At 38.9% G+C, this 19,890-nt stretch overlaps 1 protein-coding gene across 11 annotated transcripts in view; it reads left to right on the top strand.

Moving 5' to 3' along the window:
* The window catches only part of OSBPL1A (oxysterol binding protein like 1A), a 324,266-nt gene that overhangs the window by 135,639 nt on the left and 168,737 nt on the right, over positions 1-19,890 (top strand). For 2 of the 11 annotated variants that reach the window (XM_072604422.1, XM_072604421.1), the window contains exon 1: positions 11,412-11,570. The exons of the other annotated variants lie outside the window; for them this stretch is intronic. The gene's annotated coding sequence lies outside the window, so the exon portion shown is untranslated. Of the gene's footprint in view, positions 1-11,411; positions 11,571-19,890 lie in introns of those variants that run through there. 11 annotated transcript variants of the gene reach the window in all.

Genomic DNA, 19,890 nt, shown 5'->3' with positions numbered 1-19,890 from the left:
TGTGTCATGTCTATAAAATGCTACAAAACCAATTCATTTAAATCCCTTTAATGAAACACCAACATGGAAATCTTTAATATCAAAGGAGAGTTTAACAAAATTGAAAGTAAAAAAGCGAAAACCATTGAACTAATAAATAAAACTAGGAGCTCTTTATTAGGAAGAAAAAAAGCAACCAGATAAGCCAATAGCTAGTTTGATTTAATAGAAGAAAATCAAATTACCAGCATCAAAAATGAAAAAGTGAGTTTATAAGTAATGAAGAGGGAATAAAAAGAATTATTAGGAACTGTTTTACCCAACTATATGCCAATTAAACTGATGTTCTAAATGAAATGGATGAAAATTTACAAAAACATAAATCACCTACATTGAGAATAGGAAATAGATACTTAAATAACCTTGTCTTAGAAAAATGAAGTTGAATAAGTCAAAAATGAATTTTCAGAGAACACCCCAGGACCTTACGGATTTAAATGCAAATTCTACCTAACATTTAAGGAATAATTTTAATACTACATAAACTATTTAAAAATACATACAGGGGTGCCACAAAATTCCTTCTTTGTTGCAAACATAGCCCTTATATTTACATTAGGAAAAGTAAAAACAGATCAAGAAAACTGTGGACCATTTCCCTAATGATTTTCCATACAAAATTTAAAGTAACCATCCTCTAGGAGACTACAGCAGCATGTAACCCAAAGATCATACACTTTGATCAGGCTGGATTTATACTAACAATGGAGGACTGGTTTAACATTAGAACAATTATTAAACATAATTGACTGTTGATAACAAAAAGAAAACCTTATGATTATTTTAGTGGATGCTGAAAAAGATTTTGTATACAGTATCCATACCTATTAAGAACATTAGAATATATAGGAATAAATGAAACTTTCCTTAAAATGATAGGTAGTATTTTTCTAAAAGCAAGAGCTAGCATTATCTGTAATGGGAATAAGCCTTTTTTTTTTTTAAATTTTATTATTATTATTTTTTAATGTTTTACAATCACTGCCATAAAATTAAGATTTTATCTCCCCCCACACCCACCCCCCACTACCCTCCTCCTTCCCCGCAACAGCATACAATTTTGTATAGGTTCTACATATACTTTTCTATTGAGTACATTTTCACTATAGTCATGCTATGTAGTCAAACTAAAATAAATGGAAGAAATCATATAACAAATCAAAACATGATACACAAAAACACACACACACACAAACATGATCTGCTACGTTCTGCGAATGACTTCCATATTTCTTTCTCTGAGTGTGGAAGGCGTTTTGCCTTAGAAAACCACCATTGGGATTTTTTTTTTTTTAATAAGTTCTTGCATTATTATGAAATTCCAAGTCTACCAGAAAAAATTCTCTCACACTGTGGTTGTTGCTGTGCACAGAGTTCTCCTGGTTCTGCTCCTTTCACTCAGCATCAGATCATATAAGTCCTTCCAGGCCTCTCTGAAGTCTTCTTGTTCATCATTTCTTATGGCGCAATAGTACTCCATTACATTCATATACCATAATTTATTCAGCCATTCCCCAATTGATGGGCATCCCCTTGACTTCCAGTTTTTGGCAACTACAAAGAGTGCTGCTATAAATATTTTTGTACATGTGGGACCCTTTCCCATTTTTATGATCTCTTGGGGATACAGTCCTAGTAGCCATATTGCTGGGTCAAAAGATATGCACATTTTTGTAGCCCTTTGGTCATAGTTCCAAACTGCTCTCCAGAATAATTGGATGAGCTCACAGCTCCACCAACAATGAATTAGTGTTCCCACTCTCCCACATCCTCTCCAGCATTTATCATTTTCTTGTTCTGTCTTGTTTGCCAATCTTATAGGTGTGATGTGGTACCTCAGAGTTGTTTTGATTTGCATCTCTCTAATCAAAAGTGATTTAGAGCATGGAATAAGCCTTTACAATAAGATGAAAGGTTAAAGCAAGGATTTCTGTATTAATATTGCTGTTCACTTGGTGACTAGCTAGAAATGTGAGCTGTAGCAATGAGGGAAGAAAACGTAAATGAAAGGAATTGTTGTTCATCCTTCATTCTCGAGGAGGACCTATAACATCAGGAGGGTAATGTCTCAACTTGCAACTGAATTGAATTCATGTGGGGCAGAGCTAATGACAACGTCGTTAGCTTCACTCTTCCTACAGAATCATTGGAGTCCAGGAGCAAGACATGGGTTAAGATGACTGATGGCCCCCAAATTAAAGAAATAAGCATAGACATACAGCAAAAAAAACTATTATGTTTTATAGATAATATAATGCCTTACTTAGAAGAAATTGGTTAAAACAATTAACAACTTAAGCAAAGTTGTAGGATATAAATTAAACCCACAGAAATCATCAGCATTTTTGAATATTAACAACAATGTCCAATAAAAGATATAGAAATAGAAATTTCCCTTGAAATAATTAAGGAGGGTATGAAATACTTAAAGGTCTACCTACCAAAATGCATTCAAGAAGTATAGGAACACCATTATAAAACACTGTTTACATAAGTAAAATTTATTTAGGTTTGTAAAGGTTAATAATACCAATGGAATCAATGAAGAAAAATGGGAAGGGGACTGAATAGTATCTGATCTCAAACTTTACCACAAAGCCATAATCATCAGAAGTGTGGTCCTAGATAAGAAACAGAGAAATTAAACTAGGTATACAGTATACAGAAGCATATGATCGTTTGATAAATAATTGGTGCAAGAATTCAGTATTTGAGAAAACCTGTTGGAAAAACTGGAAAGTAGTCTGGTAGGAACTAGGTATAGACTAACATCTTGCACTACATACTAGAAAAAACTCCAGATTGGTATGTAATTTAGACATAAAGGCTGACATGATAAGCAAATTGGTTGGTTGTTGTTCTTCAATCTTGAAGAGCACCAAAATGACATCAGTATGGTAGAGTGAAGTTTCATTGTGTCCAACTGTGGCTGATCAGACCAATATGAACTCAGAATACTCTACCACAGGTCAGGCACAAATAGTCCCTGTGAACATTTGGGGTGGATTCTCTAAGTTTGCACATGCTATGTTTCCTTTGAGCTGTTTCAGTTCTGCTTTGCTCATAGAGCACAGCACCTTCTCTAATGTGGGCATGCCATGCTCAGTGGTCCTGTGCCAATGTCTCCTATGTCACACAATCAATTCCAGAGTTCTAAGAGAGATCTTGAGAGTGTCCCTGTGTTGCTTCTTCTGACCACCATTTGAACCCTTACCCTGTGTGAGTTCTCCATAAAACCGTCTTTTTGGCAGGTGTACATTTTGCATTTGAACAATGTGGCCAGCCCTTAGGAGTTGTGGTCTTTGAAGCAGAGTTTCGATGCTTGGCTGTTGTCTGGTACCTTATCCTGCCACATGATCTTCAGAGTCTTCCTTAGACAATTCAAGTGGAAGTGATTCAGTTTGCTGGCATGGTGCTGGTATACTGTCCAGGTTTCATAGGCATACAGCAATGAGGGCAGCACGATGACTCTCTAGACCTTCTTCTCTCCTGTACTTTCCTTCAGAACCTCCCAAACACTGAGCTTGCTCTGGCAATGCGTATATCAACCTCATTATCACTGTGTACATCTCTGGAAAGTACACTACTGAGGTAAGTGAACTTATCCACAGCATTCAGAACTTCTCCATTTGTTGTAACTGATGGTTCCAAGTATGGATGGTGTGGTGGTGGTTGATGGAGCACCTGTGTTTTCTTGGTATCGTTAGGCCAAAATGAGCACAAGCAGCAGAGGATTGATCCATACTTTTTGCGTCTCTGCTGCAGAGGCTTATCATCAATGTCCCACAAGAAGATAAGCTTATCTCTGGGTGACTTTAATGCTAGAGTAGGCTCAGACTATCAGACTTGGCCGGGAATCCTAGGGAGGAATGGAATCGGAAACAGCAACAGCAGTGGTTACTTACTACTGAAGACTTGTGCATCTCTTGACTTTCTTATCACCAACACTGTTTTCTGTTTACCTAAATGCAATAAAACTTCATGAATGCACTCTCGAAGCAAACACTAGCATTTAATAGACTACGTGATTGTAAGAAGAAGAGACAGACAGGATGTAAGAGTGACAAAGGCAATGTGTGATGCAGAGTGCTGGACTGATCATAGACTTATCCATTCCAAGCTAAACATTCACATTCAGCAAAAGGCAAGATGACTATCAGAAGAATCAATGTCAACAAATTAGAGCATAAGTAAATTATGGGAACATGGAAGACATTATCTGTCAAATCTATGGATAGGTGAAGAGTTTATAACCAAACAAGATCAAGATATTCACAGAAGGTGAAATGTATAATCTTGATTACATACAATTAACAAGTTTTTGCCAAAACAAAACTCATATGGCTAAAAATTAGAAGAGAAGCAGGAATTTGGGAAAAGGATATAGTTTCTCTGATAATGTTTTTATTTCTTATATTTTTTATATATACACACACACATATATACATACATATATAAACTTATTCAGATTTATAGGAATAAAATCCATTGCTCATTTTGTAAATGTTCAAAAGATATAAAAATGGAGCATTTTCAAAGGAAAAAAAAATCCAAGCTTATCAAGAGCCATATTTTTTAAATGCTCTAAAGTATTAATAATTAGAATAATACAAATTCAAACAACTCTGTGATACACACAGATTGTCTAATTTGACAAAAAGGAAAATAATAAATACTGGAGTCCCTTGTGGAAAAACAGGTGTTTTAATGTAGAGCTGTGAATTGGTTCAGCCACTGTTCTGGAAAGCATCTTGAAGCTAAGCCCCCAAATCTATTAAACTTTAGACTCAGCAATACTGCTACAAGTTTTATATCCCAGAGGTGCCAAAGAAAAAGTAAAGGGACTCATATGCACAAAAATATTTACAGGAGCTGTTTTCCTAGTGTCGAAGAATTGGAAACTGGGGGGGGAATCTTTCAATTGGGGAATGGCTAAAGGAGTTAAAGTATATGAAATAATAGAATCCTCTTGAGTTGTAAGAAATTGTGAAAGAAGTGTTTTAGAAAAACTTGGGAAGACTTGCATTAACTGATCAGTATGAAGTGAGCAGAACCAAGAGAAAATATTTGTATCGCAATAAAAATAATGTGAAGACAATCAGTTTTGAAAGACTTAGAAACTTTGATCAGCAGAGTGATCAACCATGATTCCAAAGACTCATAAGGAAGCTTATCTTCAGAGAGGTAAATGGACTCAGAGTATAAATTGAAGTACATATTTCTAATTTCTTTTTTCTTTTGGACATGGCTAATGCAGCAATTTATTTTGTACAACTCCATGTACTTGTGAGGAGTCTTGGGTTTTTTGTTTTTTGTGTTTTGTTTCTGCTATCTTAGTGTGTAAGAAGTGGGGAAGGGAGAGAAGGAATACAGAACCAAAAAGAAAATAAAATTTAATTTAAAAAAAAGGAAAATGGAAAGGGATGGTAATAGGAATGCCTTGGAGAAGAAAGGAAAGGAAAACTAGGGAGCATTATTAAAGAGAATGGGCAAATAGAAGTCTATACAAACCAGAATGAACAGTTAGTGGCTTATGCTTGATCCTCATTCCTCTCTGTACTAATCAAAGGAGAGGGAAGAATACATACAAATAGTTCAGTATAGAGATATATTTCACTCAACAGGAAAATGGAAAAGAAAAGAAGGAGTTATAGGAATGATAGGTTAAAGGCTGGATTAGCCCTAATCATAACACACTTAAAGATTTATACATTTATTTCTTTTTGAGGTGGTAAGGAATTGGAATCTTAGGGGAATGGGTAAACAAGTTATAGTATATGAATGTGGCGAAACTCTGTTGTGCTATACAAAATGGTTCCCAAAAAACTTGGAAAGATCCATATGAATTAATACAGAATGAATTGAACAGAACCATGTGAATGGTTTATACTTGACCACAGTATTGTAGGAGGCAGCTAGGTGTCCCAGTCCTGGAGTCAGGAAGACATGAGTTCAAATTCAGCCTCACTTTATAGCTGTGTGATCCTGGGCAAGTCACTTAACCTCTGTTTGCTTGAGAAGGAAATGGCAAACTACTCCAGTATCTTTGCTAAGGAAACCCATAGACATTATGGTCCATGCAGTAACTAAGTTGGACACAACTAAACAACAACAGCAATATTGTAGAGACAGACAGTTTTAAAAGATTTAGCACTTCTGAGCAGTATAATATCTAACCATTTTTCCAGAGGACTAATAATGAAACAGCAATTAGTTGGCACAGTGGTTAGAGCACTGGGTTTGCAATCAGGAAGACCTATCTTCATGAGTTCAAATTGGCCTCAAACACATACTAGCTGTGTGACCCTGGGCAAGGCACTTAACCCTGTTTTCCTCACTTTCCTAATCTGTAAAAATGAGCTAGAGAAGGAAGGGCAAACCACCCCAGTATCTTTGCCAATAAAACTCCAAATGGGGTCATGAAAAGTCAGATGTGACTGAAACAGCTGAACATAGCCTTTGATAAAAATAGGGATAGTTTTGAGGGAAGAGAATAATGAGTTGTTTTGGACATCCAATTCAAAATGTTCAAGGGGCAATTGGTAGTGGAGGATTAGTGCTTTGGATAAAAGTTGGACTAGATATAGATCTAGTCATTATCTGAATATAGATAATCATTGAACACCTGGGAAACTGATAAGATCATCTAGTGAGAGCATATGGTGAGAAAAGAGTAGAGGGCTAGGATAGTGTATTTTGGGACACTAAAGAGCCTCTCACAGATTAAGTCTAGCTGGAGGCTTAGAAGGAGTGGTCAGACTTGTAGGAGGAACCACTAGGGAATGCAGTGTCATTGAAATGCAGAGAGAAGATCACATAGAGGAAGAGATGGTGATCCACCGTGTCAAATGCCGTAGACAGGTTAAGAAGGATGAGGATTGAGAAAAGGGTATCTGATTTGGCAGTTAGATCACTGGTAATCTGGAGAAATCAGTTTCAGTTGAATAATGAAATCAGAAGTCATGGTCAAGATGATGATCAGATCAAATGAGAATTTAAAAAAATATGTGGAATTTATGCATATTTATAGTAGCATCGAAGGAATTTCAGTAGATAGGGAGAGACTGAAGATTAGAGAATGATGATGATAATGGAGTCTGTCTGCTGGAGAAGATGTGTATATATAGAGGAGTTAGCTTTGGCAAGAATAGTCATCTTTCCATATGCCACTGGAGTAAAAGACAAGATAGTGGTGGATGATATTAGAGGAATATTAGAGGTCTCTGTAAATAACTTTAATTTCTTTGGTCAGATATATGGTAAGCTCTTAGCTGAACATGTGATAAGATAAATTTGTTCCTGAACATAGAAATGAAACACTTTTGGGTGACGGAAGATCAAATATATGACCTTTCAACTATGTATACCTGAATATTATAAGATTTAGGTCCTGGTAGCTGATTAGATTGAGGAACTCATAAGTGAGAATATTTGAGGGAAAACGTATTTTGAAGTTCCTAGTATGAGGTCAGGAGTTGTGGTGAAGAGGGAGACCGTGATCTAAGCATGAAACTTACTGTTATTGAGTTGCCAGTAATTTCCTCCAGGTTCAGGAATAGGTGATAAATTTGGGTAAAGTAAACTTCAAAGGAGTAGAGGTTGCTGAGTGATTACAGGGAGAATTTAGAAGTGGTCATGGGGAGCAAAGAGTTATGATTTGACAACTAAAAGCGTTATTGGGTTGCCTTTTATTTTTGAGAGAAATGTAGTGCTTGGAGCTATTTTATACCTAGTTATAGTTGGACTTGGGAGGCCTACGATTAAAGTTGAAAATTTTGGCTCTGACGCTGTTGGTTTGACTTTGGCAGGTTGTTTAACGCTTAACCTCAATTTCTCTTTTTTCTTTTTTTTTTTTTTAAATTAAAAATTTTAAATGACCATATTTTGTTTTTTTTTCCTTCAACCTTCCTCCCTTCTTCCCTACCCCCATTGTGGGGAAGATGGAGGAGAGAATATTGACCATGTCTAACAATGTGTCTCATTGTTCATCATTTCTTTCAGGAGGTGGGTAACAGTGTTTATCTTCCGTCCTCTGGAATCTTGATTGTTATTTCATTGATCAAACTTCTTAAGTCTTCCAAAGTTGTTCATTTTTAAAATGTTGGTGTTATGGCTTAAATTGTTCTCATTCTGCTTGTTTCACTTCAAACTGCTATGTAAGTGCTGGATTTCTCTGAAACTGTCTCTTCATTTCTTGCAACATAATCTATTCTATTATTCATATGTTATAATTTGTTCAGCCATTATGGGTAGTCCCCCTCTCAGTTTCCAGTTCTTTGTCACCACAAAAAGAACTGTTAAAATATTTTTTGACATACAAAACCTTTTTCTTCTTTCTTTGCTCTCTTTGGGGTATAGGCCTTGTTCTGATATTTGGTGGGTCAAAGGACATGTGTGTGTATATGTGTGTATGTATACATATATATATGTATATACATACATACTTAATAATTTTGGGGGCAGTTCTAGATTGTTTTCTAGAATGGCTAACTCACAGTTCCACCAAAGTATATAAATGTGACTTTTCCCTCAGTCCTTCCAACATTTGTCATTTCCTTTCTTGTCAGTGTTGCCAGATGATAGGTGTGAAGGGGAACCTCAGAGTTGTTTTAATTTGTATTTCTCTAAGCATTTTTTTCATATTGCCACTCCAAGCCATCCTCCATTCAGCTGCCAAAGAGATTTTCTGAAAGTACAGGTGGACAATGTCGTACCATACCACACTCTTCTGCCTGTCAACTCAGTAAACTCCAGTGGCTCCCTGCCACCTCTAGGATCAAATACAAGATGCTGTTTGGCATTCAAGGATCTTCTTAATTTAACCCTCCCTCCCTGCCGCCTCAGCTTTCTAGTCTTCTTGCACTTACTCTTTGCCAAGTAATCCGCAGTCCAGCGACACTGGCCTCCTTGATGTTTCACAAACAAGGCACTTTATCTCTTGGTGCTGAGCATTTTCTCTGGCTGTCCCCCATGGCCAGTATGCTCTTCCTCCTCATTTCTACCTGCTGGCTTCCTTCAAAGCTGTCCTAGGATAGCATCTTCTACAGAAAGCCCTTCCCAACCCTTTTAATTCTAGGAGCTTCCCTCTCTTAATTATTTCCTATTTATCCTTTGTAAAGCTTCTTTGTACATATTTGTTTGCTTGTTGTTTCCCCATTAAATTGTGATCTCGTTGAGGTCAAGGACTGTCTTTTGCCTCCTTTTGTATCCTCCGTGCTTAGCATAGTGACTGGCACATAGTAGGTGCTCAGTAAATCCTTATTGATTGGTATACTGGCTATAGATAGCTTATATTTCTTCCCTTGAGAATTATCTGCTCATATCCTTTGATGAAATATCAGTTGGGGAATGGATGATCCTCAAAGTATCAAATAAGGTAGTATCTGTAAGGCGCTTAGCACGGTGCCTCTAACACAGTACACTCCGTATAAATGCTTATTCCCTTCACCTTTCTGCCCTTTCGTCCAGTTTCTTAATATTTGAAATGGAGATAGTGCTTGAGTGACCTGCTTTTCATATTTTTGTGAGAAAAGCACATGGTAAAGCATTATTATTGTGGAAATCTCCTTGACATCACTCAGATGATCAACAGGGAGCTTACCAAATTTATTTCAAGGTATCCCATTTCATTACCCATAATAGACACTTAATGAAGATATGTTGAATGTTTCCAGACTAGTTTAGCACAATCAGAATTCTAATAAAAACCTGTGCTTCTATTTAATCTGAAAGGATTTTAAGATTACAACTTGGAGAAGAGTCTTCAGCCTTCATTCTGGAGTCTGACATTAATTTTATGAATGGAGCTTATACTTAAGATTTCCTAAGATGTAAATTTGTAGGATCTCAAGAGACACAAAGAAGTATGATACTCTTGTTATGTTCACTATTTATTATTTAGGAATATAGGTAGATGACAAGAAAATAGATCAGGTGTCAATTCATTGCAAAAGACATTTATTAAGTGCTTATATGTGCAAGGCCTTCAGTTGGGCACCGTTATTGGGTTGTCATGGGGTCACTCTACATTCTTTAGATTTTATTCTCAAGTTTTTATTGATATCTTTTGTTTTTTACACAGTTTTCATTTCAGAATATTTTTCTTTCACCCAGGAGCTATTTCTTGAAACAAAGAATAAAAAAGATTAAAAAGAAAAGCAATAGTTCAGCAAAGCTAGCCTTAGGGTTAGGTATGCTTTCAATACAAGTTTTAGCGGCTGCAGCCATAGGACCTGCGTAGTGATTTTTATTTGTGCTTGCGTTAATGACCCTTGAAATGCTGGGAGTACTTACGGTACAGAGGACTCAAGAATCAGCGCTACGGAATATCCACGGTGGCAACAAAGTAGCCCGAGGCGCTAGCAAGGTTCTATCAGCGTTTGAAAGTTGTTAGTCCTTTCTCCTTTTGCCCCTTCCAATTAACGGGAAATTATTGAGTATTCAGGATGATTGGGGTTGTGCTGTTCTGTACAAATATAATCTGATCAGATCATTGATTGTTCACTGTGCTGGGCACAAACTTTGATCCCTCTTTCACTTTGCCAGAATCACTGGATCAATAAGCATTTGATGAAGTGCCCACAGAAGTGTCAGGGGCTTTTGCAGAGTTCAGGGTGGATAAAAAACAACCCAACTCCTGCCCTGAAGGATTCTGCATTCCAGGGAGGGAGGTCCCACACCTTGTCGTATGATCAGCCGTAGGATGTAATGAATGTATGTGTGTTAGAGATACAGGACAAATGGAACCTGACCCTGGAGTCAAAGGAACAGCCTTCCACACCTACTGAGTTCAGGGATTTCATTTCATAAGCAGAACTCTTATCTAAGGGAATCTTCATTTTTTCTGAGGAGACGAATGGCATTTCTTTACTCCGAAAGCTGGCTCAAACGCTGATAGATATTGTGAGTATGGAGCATTGGTGAAAGGGCTTGGAAAGGACTGCTTTGACTTTAGAGGGGTGCCAAAGCAGTGTGGGGAGGAGCCCCGGAAGGTGAGGAGGGTCGCGCCCGGCCCAGCCCCCCTTTCTGAGCGTGCCCAGACCTCGCAGGCGCCTCTACGCTGCTTGCGTCCGAGAGGCAGGCTCCCTACTTCCCGTCCCAGAAAAATCCGGAGCGCTGCTCGGCCCGGCTCCTTTTCCTGCGGGGCGGCGTGCCGGGGCTCCGGCCGCTCCTCCCTCCGCTCTCGCCTTGCCCCGCCTTGCCCGTTCTCTCCATGTGACTCGGTGTCGTCTGCAGGGAGGGAGGGAGACAAGGGCAGAAGAGCAGGATCGGGCAGGAAAGCCGAGCTCCGGGCCGCTTGCGGAGGGCGCAGCTCGGACGGGTCAAGCCTCGCCTCGGGGAGCCGAGGGCCGCCGGCCGGCGCCCACCGGAGCCGCAGAGTCCGAGCCCTTGTCCCGCCTGCGTGCAGGGGCCGCGGCGGGCCCCGGGGACCCCGACTCGCCTCTCGCGAGAAGCTTGAGGCGGAGGGGCTGCCTCCTGCGTCCGCCTCCGAGGCTGCCGCTGCTGGCCACCGGAGCCGGGCTCTGGAGAAGGTAACTCCCGGAGCAGGGGGCCGGGAGACCTTGCGGGGCCGCCCAGGGTCAGGGGGTGAAACTGGGGAGGGGGCTGCTGCTGCTGCTGCTGCTGCTGCTGCTGCTGCTGCTGCAGCGTTAACGAGGGCTTCCCGAGGATCGAACTCGAACCCGGGGAAAGTGTCCGGAGGAGCCCGCAGTGTGCAGCCGAACGGGGGCCGGGGGATTTACTGATGTGTCCAGGTTATCAGCCTCTGAGACGGGCTGCAAGGGAGGGGAAGACCGGACTTGAGCCCAGAATCTGTGTGAATGGCTTCTGGCCAAGCTGGGGGTGGGGGTGGGGGGTGTAGGGCAGCCCCGGAGGACGGGGAGCTGCCCCCCGGGGTGCCGGACGTGGGAGAACACTGCAAGGTGAATGTCTTCTGGGGGGTGGGGTAGGGAGCGCTCAGGGAAGAAGATGGAACCCGAGTTCGGCGTGCCTTTGCTTGGGGTTGTCTTTGATTTTGTTCCTTTGCTAATTGTGCTAACGCGTCAGACGGGGCTAGCCCGGGAGGCGGTGAGAGAAGCTGCCCTGCGTAACCTTCCGAGTCCGGGGTGTGTGGCTGCCCGCCACCACCCTGCCTGTCGTGGAGGTGAACTTACCGTGGGCTGTTAGAAACCGCGCTCCAGACGTGGAACCAGGAGAGAGCTGGGAACGCTGGCGGAGGGGGCTTCTAACTTTAGATTCCCGGCGTTCGTTAATGTTTTTGTTTGGCCGTAAGCCTTTGAGCTTTGGGCTGGAACAGTGAAGAGAGGTGTCCGTGCATCTTGGTGTGCTGCTGGGTTGTTGTGGTGGGGGTGGTGTTGGGGGAAGAGAAGAGCAGAGAGCTGAATGCCTGGAAAACTATTCTGATCCTTGTTTTAAAAAACTTCATAAATGCCTGAATTTTATTTTGGATTTAGTGCGGCGTTTGGCTTCTGAAGGCATAATTCTGTTCTGTGGACAGCTTTTCCGAAATAGAAAAATGCTTGCAATGTGTGTTGGTGGAGATAATATATACAGTGGTGGGTTAGAGTCTCCGGATTGAAATATTAACTTTGCTTTCACTTTCTGGTTTCATTAGAGTTTGGTTTCAACCCAGAGGCCGATATGTTTGGCAAGTTCAGCTCCTTTTCATTTCAGCGAATATTTAGTGTGTACAAAAACTGGGTAAATGATGAAAACTATTTTTATCCTCTGGCTCAGTATAAATTTCAAGCTGAAATTCCATTTCATCTGTAAATGAATTTGCATCATTTAAAGAAATTATAACCTTTTAAGAGAGATCATGTTTTCTGATCCATTTTCTCTGGTTTTGGAGGATTGGGAATTTTAGGTTTTTGAGATAAGATGCCAAATGCAAATCCATAAGCCTCAGCTATACACCTTAAAGGGGGGGGGGATTGTTTTAAAACTTGTTTTAAAGCTCATCAAGGTGTAATTTTTCAAGTTCATACTTCAGTCATGCCACACATGCTAGAAGTTCTACACTGTTACTGCAGGGTTTGAATCACAAAGTCTCAGGACCCTCAGAGATCATTTAGTTGAGTTTGTACCTAAGAGGAGACTTTTCTGTTACATACCCAACATCACATAGTGCATAACTGATTTATTTAAAATGTACTGAAGTATTAAGGTCACAGAGTACATATAAAATGCATAGTTATCATTTATGGAATCTTCATTATTAAAAATAGGATTGTCTTTCTATCACTTATACTGCTAGGTATGCTCCAGTTACATATCAGGGGAATTTTGTTAAGTATTCGTGAGAGAGATTTAGTAATTCTTAACTTACATAAGAAATACAGTATATGGTAACTTACGTATATATAAAATAAAGCTATCGATCCTATGAGTTTTTTCCTTTGGCTATTTCTGTATTAAAATATAATTCAATTAAAATTTAAAATACATAACAGAAGTACTATCTCAATCAGGTCTATCAATCATCTCACCTAGTGTTCTATTTCTGACTGTGATACCAAGGGGTACATTGCAGGAAAATATTGTCTTTGGATTCATTCTCAAATCATAACTTATGTCATCATATCAAAATGATAGCTATATGACTACAACATTCTTATTTAATTTAATTGGCTATTGTTGTTCTATCCATTAATTAAACAATTTTTAAAATTTGTTCATGTTTTGGTGTTGGTATAACTTTTGGGGGTAGGATAAGTTTTAATACCAGCTGAGCTAATAATATTTTCTTTAAGTTGTCCTACAGATGTCCTCTTCAAAGCTTAAAAGGGTTCCTCCTCTCATACCAGTAATCTGGGATTTGGCTAATAAGTCTATGTTCTCCATAACCATAACCCTCATGATTTTCTCACATGGTGGTTGTGGAAAAGTGCACATAACCCTGTAGGACGTATTAGTTCTTTGAGGTCAAGGACTGTTTTTCAGTTTTGATTTGTACTACCAGTACCTAGCTTAGTGCCTTGCACATGATAGGAGTCTTATAGATATTTATTGGATTAGATAGTAAACTTTAGAACATTATGTAAATGAGAATTATTATTTCATAAATTTTAGCTTCCTGTATCTAACTTAATTTTTTAAATATATAATTTATTTATTTTTCAGTTCTTAACATTCACTCCCACAAAAGTTTGAATTCAAAATTTTCTCCTCACCCCAGGACAGCATGCACCCCATCCTCCCCTTCCTCCAGTCTATCCTCTCTTCTGTTACCCACCCATCTTCCATCCCCCTTCCCCACTAGTTTCCTGTAGGGCAAAATAGATTTCTATACTCCATTGCCTGTATAAGTTAATTTCCAGTTGCATGCAAAAACAATTTTTAACATTCATTCTTAAAGCTTTGAGTTCCATATTCTCTCCCCCCCTCCCCACCCATCCTCATTGAGAAAACAAGCAATTCAATATACATGTGTAACAATGCAAAGCACTTCCATAATGTTTATATTGTAAACGACTAATCATATTTCCGTCTGTCCCATCCTGCCCTTCTTTTATTCCAGTCTTTCCCTTGACCTGTCCTCCCACAATAGTGTTTGCTTCTGATTATCCCTTTCCCCAATTTGCTGTCCCTTCTATTATCTTCCCTTTCCTATCCTCTTCCCCCTTGCTTTCTTGCAGGGTAAAATAGATTTCTATATCCAATTGAGTGTGTTCCCTTCTTAAACCAAATCCCTTGAGAGTAAGGCTCAATTATTTCCTTTCATCTCTCCCTTCTTCCCCTCCATTGTAAAAGCTCTTTCTTCCCTCTTTTATGTTATGATTTGCTACATTCTATCTCTCTTTTTCTCTTAATCATAGTACATTCCATTCAACAGTAAATTTTATTTTTTTAGGTTTTCTCCCTTCATATTCAGCTCACATTGTGCTCTGTATCTATGTGTATATGTATATAAACACGTATATATACACATACACATACATCCATGTACATATACATATATACATATATAATGTATACATATGTAATATATACATATATACCTACCTATACACATCTACTTATATATATTTTTATATGTATGTATATTCCCTCTAACTACCCTAATGCTGAAAAAGGTCTCATGAGTTACAGATAACATCTTTCCATGTAGGAATGTAAACAGTTCAACTTTAACGAGTTCCTTAAGGCTTCTCTTTCCTGTTTACCTTTTCATGTTTCTCTTTATTCTTGTATTTGAAAGTCAGATTTTCTATTCAGCTCAGATCTTTTCAGCAAGAATGCTTGGAAGTACTCTATTTCATTGAAATTCCATTTTTTCCCCTGAAGTGTTATACACATTTTTGCTGGGTAGGTGATTCTTGGTTTTAATCCTAGTTCCTTTGACCTCTGGAATATCATATTCTGGCTCTCCTATCCCTTAGTGTAGAAGCTGCTAAATCCTGTGTTATCCTGATTGTATTTCCACAGTACTTAACTTGTTTCTTTCTGACTGCTTGTAATATTTTCTCCTTGATCTGGGAACTCTGGAATTTAGCTACAATATTCCTGGGAGTTTTCCTTTTGGGATCTCTTTCAGGAGGTGATTGGTGAATTCTTTCCATTTCTATTTTACCCTCTGGGTCTAGAATATCAGGGCAGTTTTCCTTGATAATTTCTTTGAAGATGTTGTCGAGGGTGTTTTTTTTTTATCATGGTTTTCAGGTAGACCAATAATTTTTAAATTATCTCTCTGGATCTGTTTTCCAGGTCAGTTGTTTTTCCAATGAGATATTTCACATTGTCCTTTTCATTCTTCTGGTTTTGTTTTGTAATTTCTCGGTGTCTCATAAAGTCATTAGTTTCCATCTGCTCCATTCTAATTTTTAAAGAACTATTTTCTTCAGTGAGCTTTTGAACCTCCTTTTCCATTTGGCTGATTCCGCTTTTTAAAGCATTCTTCTCCTTTTTGGCTTTTTGGACCTCTTTTGCCATTTGGGTTAGTCTATTTTTAAAGGTGTTAATTTCTCCATCATTTTTTGGATATCCTTTAGCAAGCTGTTGGCTCGCTTTTCATGATTTTCTTGCATCACTCTCATTTCTCTTTCCAAGTTTTCCTCCACCTCTCTTACTTGACTTTCAAAATCCTTTTTGAGCTCTTCCATGGCCTGGGACCATTGCATATTTATTTTGGAGTTTTTGGATGTAGAAGCCTTGACTTTTATGTCTTCCTCTGATTGTATGCTTTGTTCTTCCTCAGAAAGGATGGAGGAAAATACCTGTTCACCAAGAAAGTAACCTTCTGTAGTCTTATTTTTTTCCTTTTTTGGGCATTTTCCCAGCAGTTACTTGACTTTTGAGTCCTTTGTCAAATGGAGGGTACCTGTAAGTTCTCAGTTCCTCCAGTGTGACATAGTCAAGGGAGAGAAGTTTATTCCTCTCCTGGTCTGCACTGTGGTCTGTGAGCAACCAAAAGCATTACTGGATCCGCGAATAGAATTCCCTCTCCACTGTCACCACCAGCTCTACCACACCAGTGCTTTTCCTCATCTCAGGGCTGCCACTCAGAACTGATACCCAGATCAATCTCTCAATTCCCCCAGGGTCGTTAGGCCGAGGACTCTAAAAGTAGACAATGTTGCCACAGAGGCTGCTGCTACCTTGGGGCCAGAGCTGGGGCCAGACGCCGCTCCCCTCTCACCCAGGCAACAGAGCTTTCTTACTGACCTTGAAACTGTCTTTGGCATTTGTGGGTTGAGAAATCTGGGAACCGTAAGCTCCTACCTGTGATTCCATACCCTAAAGCCTGCTCCAGTGCTGTCCCTGCTGCATGGCCAAAGCTGGGTTGAACTTCTCTCTGAGCTGAGTGTGATAGGTCTTTCCTGTTGGCCTTCCAGGCTGTCTTGGGCTGGAAATCTCTTTCACTCTATCATTTTGTGACTTTTGCTGCTATAGAATTTGTTCAGAGTCATTTTTACAGGTATTTTATGGGCTATGGGGGGAGAGCTAGAGCAGGTCCATCCTTCTACTCCATCATCTTGGCTCCACCCTCCTTAATTTTTTTTATATTGGAGAGTTATCTCATCCAGTCTGTAGCATTAGTCTTAATATTTCATGTATAGAGAACTGTTGAGTATATATTTCTAATGTAAAAAATTTCCCATATTAATCATTGGACCATAGATTTAGAGCTGGAAAGATCTTAGAAGTTATGTAGTCTGACTCCTGCATTTTAGAGTGTGGAAAACTGTGGTCCAGAGAAATAAATGACTTACCCAAACTCACAGAAGTGGAAGCAGCATGTTTTAAGCCAGTATTCACAAATCTGGTGTTGCAATTGAATGTTCTCATTATTTCTCCAGTACATTTTTTATGCCTTAAAAATTGCTTTTGGAAATATTTTTTGCTCATTTACACTTCAGGAAGTGGGAAAATTTAGACTCTTCCTAAGAAAAGAGAAGAAAGTAAACTAATAAAACAGGTTACTTTCAGTTTTTAAAGAGAATCTAATGTGAAGAATTTGTCTAAAGAACATTGTGTAGCTGTTGTAGTATTTTTTGTTTATATTTCTGAATCGCATTCATTACATATTAATCCTTAGAATTTATTTAAATCTCAGTTGTTTCAAACCCAATATTTGCCAGCATTTATTTTTACTGCTTTTTAAATTTTGCCTTGACTTTGTATATTAGGTTTATCCATTAGTTGTGGATAGGACCTTGAGACACCTCCATGTGACAGAAAACAGAAAATACAATTTGTGTTTCATCGTGTACCAGCCCTGCCCCAAGACTGCATATCCAAACTTGGCATTCATTGCTTCTGCTACTTCAAAACATCTGAAAAACCTTGGGCTATATAACAAGGGTGGGGAACCTGGGGCCTGGAGGCCATATGTGGCCTTTTGGATCCTCAAGTGTGACCCTTTGAAACCAAGATATTTGTTCTGTAATGTTTGATTCAGTCAGAGGGCCACACTTGAGGACCTAGAGGGACACATGTGACCTCCAGGCCGCAGGTTCCCCAAACCTGGGCTATACTGTAGCTTTAAAAATTAATTGGATATCGTTTTGTGCTGAAGTGTGTCCAGCCATATAGTAAGGTAGTTCTAGAGTTTTGTACATCTTTTTCCTACAATTTTGAGAAGTTATAAGGATTTTATGGTGGTCTTATTTCATTTTCAAAATATAGTTATTTGACAGTGACTGACTTTTTGTTAAATGTATTCTTATTGTATTTTCACGGCCCAAACTCATTAGGGTGAAGAAAATTCTATCTACTCAGTTACCTTTGCTTCTGTAGTTATCTTTATTTTCATATTTGATTTTTCCAAGGTTTTCTTTACCCTCTGTACCTCTCCTAGGTGGAGGATTTGATTGCCTCTCAGCGTTCATTTTTCATAAGATTCTAAGTTCAAATTTTTTTCCCTCCCCAATACAGCAAGCAATCTGATATAGCTTATTCTTGTGCAATCATGTTAGACATATTTCCACAGGATTGACTCTCAGTGTTCAAGTGCTGTCTCTAACTAATACTTGCTGTATGACCTTGGGCAAGTCACTTAACCTTTTAGTGCTCCAACCAGCTCTCTAAGACTGTAAGTTACAGAGCAAATACTAATCCATATTGAAGGAGTTCTTTATCAAGAACTCTCTTCCCTAATTAAATTGTTACCATTCCCAACTCCATAACATGAAAGGCACTGTGATTGAGCACTTAAGATCTTTGCTCCAACTTTTTTTTTAATGCCTCCTTCCTTTCATGCCCTTGTGGGGTTTTTTTGTACAGTATTTTAAAAACTTAATCTGGTTGATGAAACCTGTGATAGAATTGGATTGAATTCCATATTAGTCTCTTTGGACAACTTAACTTTTCTCCCTCATAGGAATTGTTTCTTTTGTGTCTTCAGAATTTAATTCTGGAGAGATTTTCATCATTTGGGAGTCAATTTTCATTATAGAATTTTAGTTCATGTAATCCTATCCTTTCTCTGAAATCCCTTTTAAAAAAATCTGTTCTTTCAAAATCTATGGTATATGTCAAAAAATGCTAAGTTTGTCATTATCACAAATTCTAAGATGAAATGACCCCTTGTGTTGAAGTTCTTTCTTGTTCTTGTCCCCTGACACCTCCTCCCTTTCTAGTCAATATAGTGAGTATAAGCAGTCAGAATAATGTGGCAATAGTAGGAATATTGCAAAGGAACCCAAGCAGTCACAGACAGACCCTTCCAAAGATCAAAGGAACATAATTTTAAAAGTGTATCATATATTACCCCCAATCACATTCTGTTAATAATTGCCAAATCAGGGGAAGTCCTTGAGGCATTGCTGTTAGGGGCTTTGGGTCCTGTGATATGTAAATCTCAGACAAGTTCCGGACATCTACAGTAAGACCTTTGAGATGATATGGTAAAGTTTTGCTTACAACTTTGAGGAGATCTGGAAATATTAATAACTAATCCCAGATTTACACAGATAAACATTAATGTGTTCTCCCCAAATAACCATATAAAAAATGAGGCCCCAAACTCCTCCCCCCACCCTGAGGACTCTTCCATTTTCATATGGGTACATGCTGCCAAGTGCATCCAACACTAATCCACAAATACTGGAGTTATGCTCTGTGCTACTTCCCCACCCCATCTTCTTCCCCTGCTCCCTGCCTTGGTTCACCCTATCCCTGACCCTCCCTTGTCTCTGTACCCCTTTTTATTGCATGTCCCTCTGTTTTCTGTGCCTTTTTTCCTTACACCTGTGCCTTATTAAGGTGTGATTGTAGCCTCAATTCCAGCTTCCATTGTGGTCTTTCTTGGTAAGTACCCAAAGAACCAGGTGTGCCTGCCTCATTACATAATTACATAAATGAATTATCAATTCGTCCTTCCCCCCACATTAACATTACTTATATTTCAGC

This window comes from Notamacropus eugenii, chromosome 4 (assembly GCF_028372415.1).
Source record: "Notamacropus eugenii isolate mMacEug1 chromosome 4, mMacEug1.pri_v2, whole genome shotgun sequence".
NCBI lineage: Eukaryota > Metazoa > Chordata > Mammalia > Diprotodontia > Macropodidae > Notamacropus > Notamacropus eugenii.
Note: the sequence above shows the minus strand (reverse complement) of the source record. Positions and strands in the feature narration are given on the sequence as shown.